The sequence below is a fragment of the Jaculus jaculus genome, chromosome 7, assembly GCF_020740685.1.
Source record: "Jaculus jaculus isolate mJacJac1 chromosome 7, mJacJac1.mat.Y.cur, whole genome shotgun sequence".
Taxonomy (NCBI): domain Eukaryota; kingdom Metazoa; phylum Chordata; class Mammalia; order Rodentia; family Dipodidae; genus Jaculus; species Jaculus jaculus.
Genome location: NC_059108.1, coordinates 28,264,300 through 28,275,254, shown reverse-complemented (window position 1 = coordinate 28,275,254; position 10,955 = coordinate 28,264,300). Strand labels below are relative to the sequence as shown.

The 10,955-nt window shown below is 35.7% G+C and overlaps 1 non-coding gene across 1 annotated transcript; it reads right to left on the bottom strand.

The window, feature by feature from the left end:
- Positions 1 to 200: 200 nt before the first annotated feature.
- LOC123462455 lies at positions 201 to 304 on the bottom strand. Its single transcript, XR_006638277.1, has one exon. It is a non-coding gene; the product is annotated as a U6 spliceosomal RNA (small nuclear RNA).
- Positions 305 to 10,955: the final 10,651 nt, after the last annotated feature.

Here is a 10,955-nt window from a genome sequence, read left to right as displayed (position 1 = left end):
CTAATACCAATATGTACCACCTGCCTGGATCTCCCCTCTTTTTCGGCTTTTTAAGCTGTCCATGTCTGCTGTTTGTACTCCCTTTCATAGGGAGAAACTGACTGAAATAGGTATAGCATCTATCTGAGAAACTTGGTCTCCCAAGTCTTTTTCAATTGTGCTGATGTCACTTTTATTTTATTTATATATTTTTTAAAAAGAAAAATATGGAATGCTTCACCAATTTGCATGTCATCCTTGTGCAGGGGCTATGCTAATCTCTGTATTGTTCCAATTTTACTATATGTGCTGCCGAAGTGAGCACTGATGTCATTTTTATTAACTCTGCAGAGTTACTTGTGATCTTTGAGGAAAACTTACTTTCATTTATCATAATGAGGCAGAGAATTTTAATTTATCATTATATTCTAAAATTTGATCAAATGCAACTTGCATTTCCCTCGCTAACTTATATAACTACTGTAATGTTTAGATAAATCTATTATTTTTTTCAATGGCATTGAAATTTCTAAGATATAAGCAGGTGGCCAAGGAGCCAGAAGAATTTCAGAAAAGTTGAAATAATTCCTTGTATTATATACAACTGCAATGCAATAGTTAGAAATTAAAAAGAAAACAATAAAAAGATACAAAATTCTGAAAATTAAACATAACACTATCAAATAATAAAAGCCTAATTGAAGAAATCGAAAAAGAAATTTAGAAAATTCATAGAACTGGAGGAAAATGAAAATGTAGCTCACCAAAACATATGGGACACAGTGGAAGCTAGTGCTGAGAGGGAGGTTTACCACTCTACTGACTACATTACAAAAAATAGAGAGGTAGCAAATTGAAACAAGACCAAACTTAAAAATTTATCTGAATATTGGGAAAAAAATACAAATCCAAAAGTACCAGATAAAAAGAACCTATAAAGATCAGGGCAGAAAGCAATGATTTAGAAAACAATCTGAAAACAGATGAAGCAAAGACTTGGTTATTATCTTTCAGATAAATAATATTGATAAAGCAGTGGAAAAAGTAACTAAAAAATGAGAAAGACTCTAATTAATAGTAATAGAGTTCAGTGGTCTGGAGGGATGGCTTAGCTGTTAAGGTGCTATCCTGCAAAGCCAAAGGACCCAGGTTTGATTCTCCATGACCCATGTAAGCCAGATGCCCATGGTGGCACATGCATCTGGAATTCATTTGAAATGGCTAAAGGCCCTGACACCCTCATTCTCCGTGTCTCCCTATCTGTCTCTCTTTTTCCAATAAATTGGATAAATTTTAAATTTTTCTAATTTGAAAAAAAATAATAGAGGTCAAAAGGAAACTATTACAGCAGATTATGATGCAATTGAGAGTATTGTAAGGATATATTTAAAATTTTTATTTTTCACCAAACTAGAAAATGAGGAAGAAATGAATGATTTTCTTGACAGATATGACCTACCAATGTTAAACCAATGAGAGATAATTTGAATAGAGCTGCAGCAAATGATGATTATTAAAGCTGCAGTTAAAAATCTCTAACTAAAACTAGTCCAGGCCCAGAAGGACTCAGCACCAAATTTTACCAAACTTTTCAAATCTGAAATTGCTGCTTCTCAAGTTGTTGCGAGCACTCTCAAAGATGATTGGTTGAGAGGATTCCACCCACGAAGGTCAATGATACTCAGACACTGGTATACTTGCAAAGGAGTTTACTGGGATGAAAGTCACACACAAGCAAGTCCAAACTATCACAACTAATATTATAGCTAATATAATATATAACCAAATTATATTCATCACTACTAACACAAGAATATTTCTAACGAGTCTAACATGTATGCAACTTGATAACGCGAGACTTGGGTTGCAGTAACGCGAGACTTGGGTTGCGACGCCTCAGACGCTTTACGACCTAGTAATGCGAGACTTGGGTTGCGACGTCTCAGATGCTTTACGACCTGGCAACGCAGAGTCTGTGCTGCAACTTTTTCTCTTGGTTCGTGGTGTTTTCTCGGTTCGCAGTGTTTCAAGCCGAGTCTTGATCGTTCGGACAGCGTGTCGGGCAGATGAATTCAGATCGGTGATGCGTCTCGCGGAGGTCTCGGTCTGGACTGCTGAGTAACCTTTCAGTCAGTCATAGTGTCGGGAAGACTGAGCCAACGGTTGCTGAGCAGCTGGGGTTTTTATACCTTCCACTACTTATCTAGAGTTCCACACACACACCTGCTAATCTCTACTATGTCACTGCACACAGCATAGTCTTAGTTTTGCTTACAAGGTTTGACTTTGCATTTTTACTCTCACAACAAACTTGTTTATCCTAAACTGGCCCTGGACCATATGCTGGTCCTTACATGCTCATAACACAAGTCACTTCATAAATTTGTAAATGAGGAAATCTCCCTAATGCCTATGAAGCCAGCATTATACTAATATCGAAACCAGACAGAAATGCAGCAAATAAAAAATATAGATCAATATCCCTGATGATCATATGTGCAAAAATTCTCAATAAAATTCTTGAAAATTTAATTCAAGACCACATCAAAATTATCATTCACCTTGAACAACTAGGTTTAATTCCAGGGATTTAGGGAAACATATGAAAGTTGAAAATTATAACAGATCATATTAATAGTCTTAGGGACAGAAATCACATAATCACATTGAAAGATGAAGAAAAGTCCCTCAGCAAAATTTAATATTCCTCCATGACAAAAATGCTCAAGTGAGTTGGAATGGAGGTATCATTTCTCAATATAAAGGCTATATGCAACAAACCTAAAGCCAATATCATACTAAATGGGGAAAACCTTGAAATGTTTCCACTAAGTTCTGGAACAAAACAGAGTGTCCACTCTTTCCACTGGTATTTAACATAGTACTGGAAGCCTTAGCTTAAGTGACAAGAAAAAGGAGAAAGGACAGAAACTGGAAAGGAAGAAGTCAAACTCACCTTATTTGCAGATGATATGACTCTGTCTTTAAGACACCCAAAAACCTCCACCGTGAAACTCCTAGAATTGATAACTTTCAGCAAAGTATGATGATATAACATTAACACATAAAAGTTAGGTACCTTCTTTTTTTTGTTTTTTTCGAGGTAGAGCCTCACTCTAGCCCAAGCTGACCTGGAATTCACTATGGAGTCTCAGGGTGGCCTTGAACTCAAGGCGATCCTCCTACCTCTGCCTCCTGAGTGCTGGGATTAAAGGCTTGTGCCACCACGCCCGGCTTAAGGTATCTTCTTGTATATCATTGACAAACTTACTGAAAAATAACCATAAAATTAAAAAGCTTGGGATTTCCTTAACCAAGTAAGTGAAAGATTCTACAATGAAAATATAAAAACATTGAAGAAACAAATTGGTCATAGATTTCAAGAATTAATATCATGAAAATGGCTATTGTACCAAAATCAATGTATAGATTTAATGTAATTCCAATCAAAATTTCATTGCCATTCTTCACAGAAATAGAAAAAATAATCACAAAATATATATGGAAGCACAAAAGGTCTCAGATAGCTAAAAATGTCCTCAACGAAAAGGATTCTGCTGGTGGTATCTCTATGCCTGATTTCAGGATATACTGCAAAGCCATAGTGTTAAAATGAGGATGGTACTGGCACAAAAACAGAAGCATAGGTCAGTGGAATACAATAGAAAATCCAGGTGTTTTTGACAAAGTGGCCAAATACAATCACTGGAGTAAAAACAGTATCTTCAGCAAATGGTGCTGGGGAAATTGGATAGCTGACTATAGAATGAAGTCTGTCATCTTTCACAAAAATCAACTCCAAATGGATCAAAGACTTCAATATAAGACTTGAAATTCTGAAATAACTATAATAAGTAGGAAAACACTCCAAGATATAGGCATAGGAAAATATTTTCTGAATAAGACTACAGTATCCCATGGAATAAGACAAACACTCAACAAATGGGATCTCATGGAACTAAAATGCTATTGTACAGATAAACCACCATCTGATTCAATAGACAACCTATAGAATGGAAGAAAATCTTCACCAGCAATAAATATGATAAAAATTTTATATCTAGAATATACAAAGAGCTCAAAAAAAGATACAATAAAACTTGTCAAAAATAGGGAAGGGAAATGAACAAAGAATTCTCAAAGGAAGAAATAGAAATGACCAATAAACATCGAAAAAGTTTTTAATATACTTAACCATCAGAGAAATATAAATTAAAACTACTTTGAGAGGTCACCTCACTTCAGCCAAGATGGCTATTTTCAAAAACTCAAATGACAAATGCTGGACAAGATGTGAGGGAAAAAGAAACCTGAATCACTGTTGGTAGGAATGTAAACTTGTACAGCCCTATGGTTACCATCATGGAGGTTTCTCAAAAACCTAAAAACAGTTGTACTATATTACCCAGCTGTTCCACTCCTGGGAATATGCCAGACTCTATCCACATTTTACTATAGAGATACTTGCTCAGCCATGTTTATCACTGCTCTATTCACAATACCTAGAAAATGGAATCAGTGCAAATGCTTTTCAACTTATGGGATAATCAAGATGTGGAACATACATACATACATATATATATATATATATATATATATATATATATATATATATATATATATATACACACACACACAGTGGAGTTCTCCTGAGCAGTAAGAAGAAATGAAATCATGAAATTCACAGTAAAATGGGTGGACCTGGAAAACATTACACAAAATGTGGTAATTCAGACTCAGAAATATAAATGTCACATGTTCTTTCTCATATATGGACCCCAACATGGAATAGTTTGATTTGTTTACAAGTTGCAGTTAGAATCAGTAGTCCTGGTTAGGAAGTTGGAATGGAGTTTGAAGAAAAGAATGTGAGGAGGGATAGTTGACAGGAAAGTGGGAGGGAACCGAAGGGCCTGGGTGGAGACTGGGTTCAGGGAGGGAGGAGAAGAGGGAGATAGATACAACTAATAGCTACATGAATCAGTACCATAGAAACCTCCCTCTTGGTTAGCCAATTAAATGATATAAGAAAGGATGGGAGAGGGATTGTTTGGACAGAAACACCCTGTAGCAGTGAAGAAAGCTTTACTTAAAACCGCAGGATGTTGCTGGCAAAACCATGGCCAGAAGTAGGTTAACCTCCACAGCGAACTGTCCCATGATGAGTCCTCCAAAACAATGCAGGCCGTTGTCAAAGCACTGGGTTGCTCATTAGATCTAAATGGAAAGACCCTACGCTGAAGGTACCTCAGACTTCAGTTGCAGGAGAAGAAGAAGTCATGTTGAACTGGAGATGAAAGCCAGCTTCCGGCTGGCTAGATCTCAGAGTGCTAAAAAGTGATATGTGAGCAGATAGGGGAATAATGGTAACCAACACTGTGGAGAAGAAGTGGATTCTTCAACCTACAAAATCAACAAGCCAGGCAAGATGTACATAGTGGTGCAATATTGGCACGTAAGTTAAGGGGGGTAATAAACCGCTCTGTGATTGGATATAAGGCCTATTCAGTGGGAGAGCATTCGTGGCTAGTACTGAGAACCAAGCCTATGGCTTGGAAGGTCATAGATTTTAAAGGAACTTCTCTGTTCTTTGGCTAAAATGAGAAGATATGCACATCAAAAATTCCTTTAAATGTCTCTATCTCCTTTGATCAGTGCTGCTTTCACTCTTGTTGGACAATCTGCTTCATACCAGTCATAACATATACTGGAAAGAACCAAGACTCATCAATATGGCAAGAAAGGAAAGTACACTGCTTAACAGAAGATGAGTCATTTCTATCTTATCAGCCTGGGCCCAGGAAACAGTCCAGAGGAAGTGACAGATCTCTCTGCTAGCCTGAGAACCTCCTCCAAGGAAATGTTAAGGCAGCAAGGAGACTCAAAACTATCAAAGCAGAAATATGGAGGCTGCTGAGAGCTCAACACTAAAGGAGACTTATAACACATATTCTATAGCTCACAGAACATGGCAAGAGGGAGGAAAGAACATAAGAACCACAGTGTAGGAAGGTGTACTATGAGACATTGTTCTGCCCACAGAGACTGGTGAATGCAGGACTCTCCAGTGAATACCAATAACCCTACTGAGGAGAATGTAGAATGGGAATGGAGAAGAGGGAACATTGGGTATAATCCAGTGGGAATATAACCAATATGCAAGATGTTCATACATTAAAGTTCCCATTAAAAAATAGACATCATTGTTAAATCCAGGTTTTAAAATAGGAAACATAATATATTTAATTTGAGTTACAAATTTATGAAAATATTTAATCATAGAATGTAAACTTGTTAATCTATATTACATATTGTATTTTATTGTCTTTTTGAGCAACGAAAGTAAATGGATGTCATTAGCACTAGGAGAAATCTGAACCAACATAAAGTGTCCAGAAAGAACTTGCAGCTCTCACCCTCTCACCCTACTGGAGACAGTTCCAGTATTAAGAAAATGTCAATATCTTGTCATGGAGTTGGTCTTCACACACAAAAAAATTCAAAGCAAAATAAAGTTTGTTCCTAGTAGATAATATTTGAGACTAACTTTTCCATGCCAAAGTAGTTTTCCTTTGCTTTTTAAGATTATCAGTAATAACACAAACTAACTAACTCTCATTTTTCTTCTCTTAAACTTGCTCTAGGTAAAATGAACAAATAGGAAGTTGATATAAAGAAAACCTATTTAGGGGCTGGAGAGATGGCATAGTGGTTAAGGTGCCTACATGCAAAGTCAAAGGATACAGGTTTGATTCCCCAGTACCCAAGTAAATCCAGATGTCAAAGGTGGCATATGTATCTGAGTTCATTTGCAGTGGCTGGGGCCCTGGAGCACCCATTCCCTTTCTCCCTTTCTCAGATAAATAAGTAAAATATTGAAAAAAAAAAACTGGTTAGAAAGGTGGAACTAAAAATATTTTCTTTTGCTAATTCAAAATTCAACAATATTAAATTAGTGCTAATATCTATGCTATGTACTCTACATTGTTTCATTATCTTCCTGCAGAAACATGACGACAGACTATACTTTCAGTCTCCTGGTATTTAAGTAAGACCATGAGACTGAAGTCTAGTTCATCACAGTGGATCTAGTGTCCAGGTTGACCTCTTGTAGAACCTTCAGCATTCTTTGTCCACTGTATGGCCAGAATCCATGTTCTCATGGAGAATTCTAGGACCCATGAATTTCAGGTCATAAGAACAGATCTATAGGAATAGCCTGAATGACCAAGTTATTTCTTATAAGAAATTGTCTCAGAATGTCACTCAAGTGGAAACATCGTCCATGGATGTTGTGTAGACAAAAACAAAACAAAACAAAACCACTATTGGGCTTGGGATATAGTTCATTTGTAGAGCACTTGTCTGGCTTGAGTGTGCTTCTACGTTTTATCCCCAGCAACAGTAAAACAATACTACACACACACACACACACACACACACACACACACACACACACACACAAAACAAACTGCCACAATATCAGGTTAGTAGTTACAATGACATGTAAAATAAGTGATTTATTATGTCTCGAAATATTTATAAATGTGGGTCAACTTAAGAAGAAATTAGAGATATATCTCAGAAGTAATGACTAAAGTGGGGAGACATGCACATGCAGCTATGTTTTTACATAGTACCAGACTTCCTTTCTTACAGCTCTTCTTTTAAAATTGCTCATTGAGCCAGGCGTGGTGGCGCACATCTTTAACCTCAGCACTTGGGAGGCAGAGGTAGAAGGATTGCCATGAGTTTGAGGCCCTCCTGAGATTCCATAGTGAATTCCAGGTCAGCCTGAGCCATAGTGAGACCCTACCTCGAAAAACCAAAAAAATAAAATAATAAAAAATAAAATTGCTCATTGACTTTTGAAAACTTTAGTATATGACATGATCTGCATAAATAAGAGCCCAGTTGGGTTATCTGATTAATTATTGTCAGGAGCCGTCTGGTCTTTGGCACAGAATGACACTCAGTTGCCAAACTCAGGACACAAAAGGATTGTTTTCCTAACCTTTCAAATCTATGTCTAGATACTTGTCCTGGACTATCCAGAAAATGGTATGTTAAGATAATTCAAGAAAATGTTCTGATAATATTCTCCATCATCCTAGCATCTGTCACCCAAACTTGTAATAATAGTGATAGAATCCAAAAGACAGTAGACTGTCCAAACTGCATCATATCTTATAGCAAATGAAATTTGGTACATTTTTATTTTGGCTACTTAATTTATAAAATATTTTGTTGGTAATAACTTTATAGTGGATGCTAATGATTGGCTCACAAATTGTAGCTCTGTCTATTGTGGGGAACATGACTCATTTCAAGAAATAGTCAGGTGTCTAAATGAAAAGTTTGAGTTCCTTAATTGTTGACCAATGCTCTTGGGGAAGATGTGTTTGTGGCATATATTCCCTTAAACTATTAGGGCAAACTTGACTGAGAAGGGGTTTTATTCTAAAATTAATAACTCCTTAATGGATAATGAATGCAGATGCTATATTCTTTTAGTCTTGATAGTTGGGCTTTGTCATTGGATAGTCAGAAGCACAAAAATTTCCAATCTATCTCTATTAGTCTTTAGTGAAGCTTAATAGTATTACTGCTTACTGGTGGATTCTATAGTGTTTCTAAGAAGATGATGCTATGATCCAACTGGAGTTAAAAAGTGTGTCTTTTTTGTCTTATTTTTATCATCAAGTTGTTTTTATTAAGATGATGTCTGTATACAAATATGCCTCCATTTTTATATCAATTACATTTTACTCTATATTGTTATCAAAAAGTAAAAAAATGGGCTGGAAAGATTTCTCAGTGGTTAAGACACTTGCCTGCAAAACATAATGACCTGAGATTGATTCCCAAGTACTCATGTAAAGCCAGATACACAATGTGGTACATGCATCTGGAGTCTGTTTACATCAGCTGGAGGCCCTGGCATGCCCATTCTCTCTGTCTGTCTCTCTTCTATCTCTTTCTGCTTGTAAATAAATTAAATTATTTGAATTAATAAGAACACACACATTGCTTGTAAATAAATTTAATTATTTTAATAAATAAGAACACACACATTGCATACTAGAACCACAAGAAATTTGGAATGGCTATACTTGAATTGGAAAAATAGACTTCGAAACAAAAATACAACATAAAGAGATGTTTTATAAAATAAAATGTCAGTATACCAAGAAGCTTCAATCATAAGCATATATGCACCTAATAACATAGCACTAAAATATATGCAGCAACATTGATAGAAACTAAAAAAAAAATCATGAATTTCAATAATAACCCATTTTTCAAATATTTTATTTTATTTGTTTATTTGAGGCTGAGAAATGAGAGAGAGAGGGAGAGAATAGGTGAGCCAGGGTCTCTAACTACTGCAAACTAACTTCATACGCATGTTCCACCTGTGCATCTGACTTACATGGGTCCTGGGGAATTGAACCTGGGACCTTTGGTTTTGCAAGCAAACACATTAACCACTAAGCCATCTCTCCAGCTGCCATAACCTATTTTAGTAATGGGAAGAACAATGAGACATAAGATCATGAAGAAATTATAAAACATGAAAAGCCTAAAGGAAATCTCTCCAACAATGAAACATGCATTCATTTTCAGTGCATATGCTATAACTATCCAAGACAGAAAATATCCCAGGCTATAAAATGAACATCAGTAAGCTATAAAAAGATAAACATATCTCATATGACCATAAAAAATGAAATTAAGTACCAATACTGGGAAATATTTTGTAAAAATCATAAAGACATGGAAATAAAAAAATCATTTTGAATAGGTCAAAAAACAAATCAAAATGGAAAACAGAAAACATTTTCAGTTGAATGAAAATAAAGGCAAAGTATCACAAAAGATTTGAAATATTACTGAAACAATATCTTGAGGAAATTTTATAAATACTTGTATTAAGAAAGTTATAAATATTTTGTTTTTGTTTTTCAAGGTAAGGTCTCACTGTAGCTCAGGCTGACCTGGAATTTACTATGTAGTCTCAGGGTGGCATTGAACTCTCAGTGATCCTCCTACCTCTGCCTCCCGATTGCTGGGATCACAGGTGTGCACCATCATGCTTGACGAAAGTTGTAAATATTAAGCAAGGTAAAAATATCTCAAATCAGGGTTTTTAGAGAAATGGCTTAGCAAGAAATGTGCTTGCCTGAAAAACCAAATGACCCAGGTTTGATTCTCTAGTACCCATATAAGCCAGATTCACATGGTGGCGTATGCATCTGGAGTTCATTTGCGGTGTCTAGAGGCCCTGATACACCAATTCTCTCTCTCTTTCTGTCCCAAATAAATAAAGAAATAATATAAAAATATCTCAAGTCAATAATAGTGCTCATACAATATGATAAAATGTGAGAAAATTGAACCTAAATCAAATTAAAATAATAAAAATTTGAATAAATAGTAACAAAAGAAAGCATAAAAATATAGACAAATTAATAAAAACAACCCAGTTATGTTAAATAATAAATAAAGTTATAAAAACTATAGTCATTTATAAAAGAGAAACGAGTTTTGTTACTAGACTAGAAAGTGTAAGATGGGTCATCACTATTGACCCTCCACCAAGAGTCAACAACTATTAGGTGTTCATTGCAAGAAATTTTAATGGTAATAAACTCCAGAATAATACATTAAATCCAGATGGCAGACTTGAGGTACTAGAGAGATTGGAACATATTAGAAAAAAATTAGGGGACTTCTGGCCAAGATGGCAAATCTTCTACAGCTTATCTCTCTCTCTTCTCTCTAACTCTTTTATATTAGTTATCTTTTTCTTCCTTTTCTTAATGGTCACTAAGCTGTAACTCCCAGTCCCAGCAGATGGCTATCGTCCACAATGAGTTTTTGATTAGAGAGACCTACAAGGTTTTCTGAAAGAAAGACAAATTTCTGTCAGAGTACTTGATGATCCACCAAAGGTTAGTGGTAAGACTCTTCTG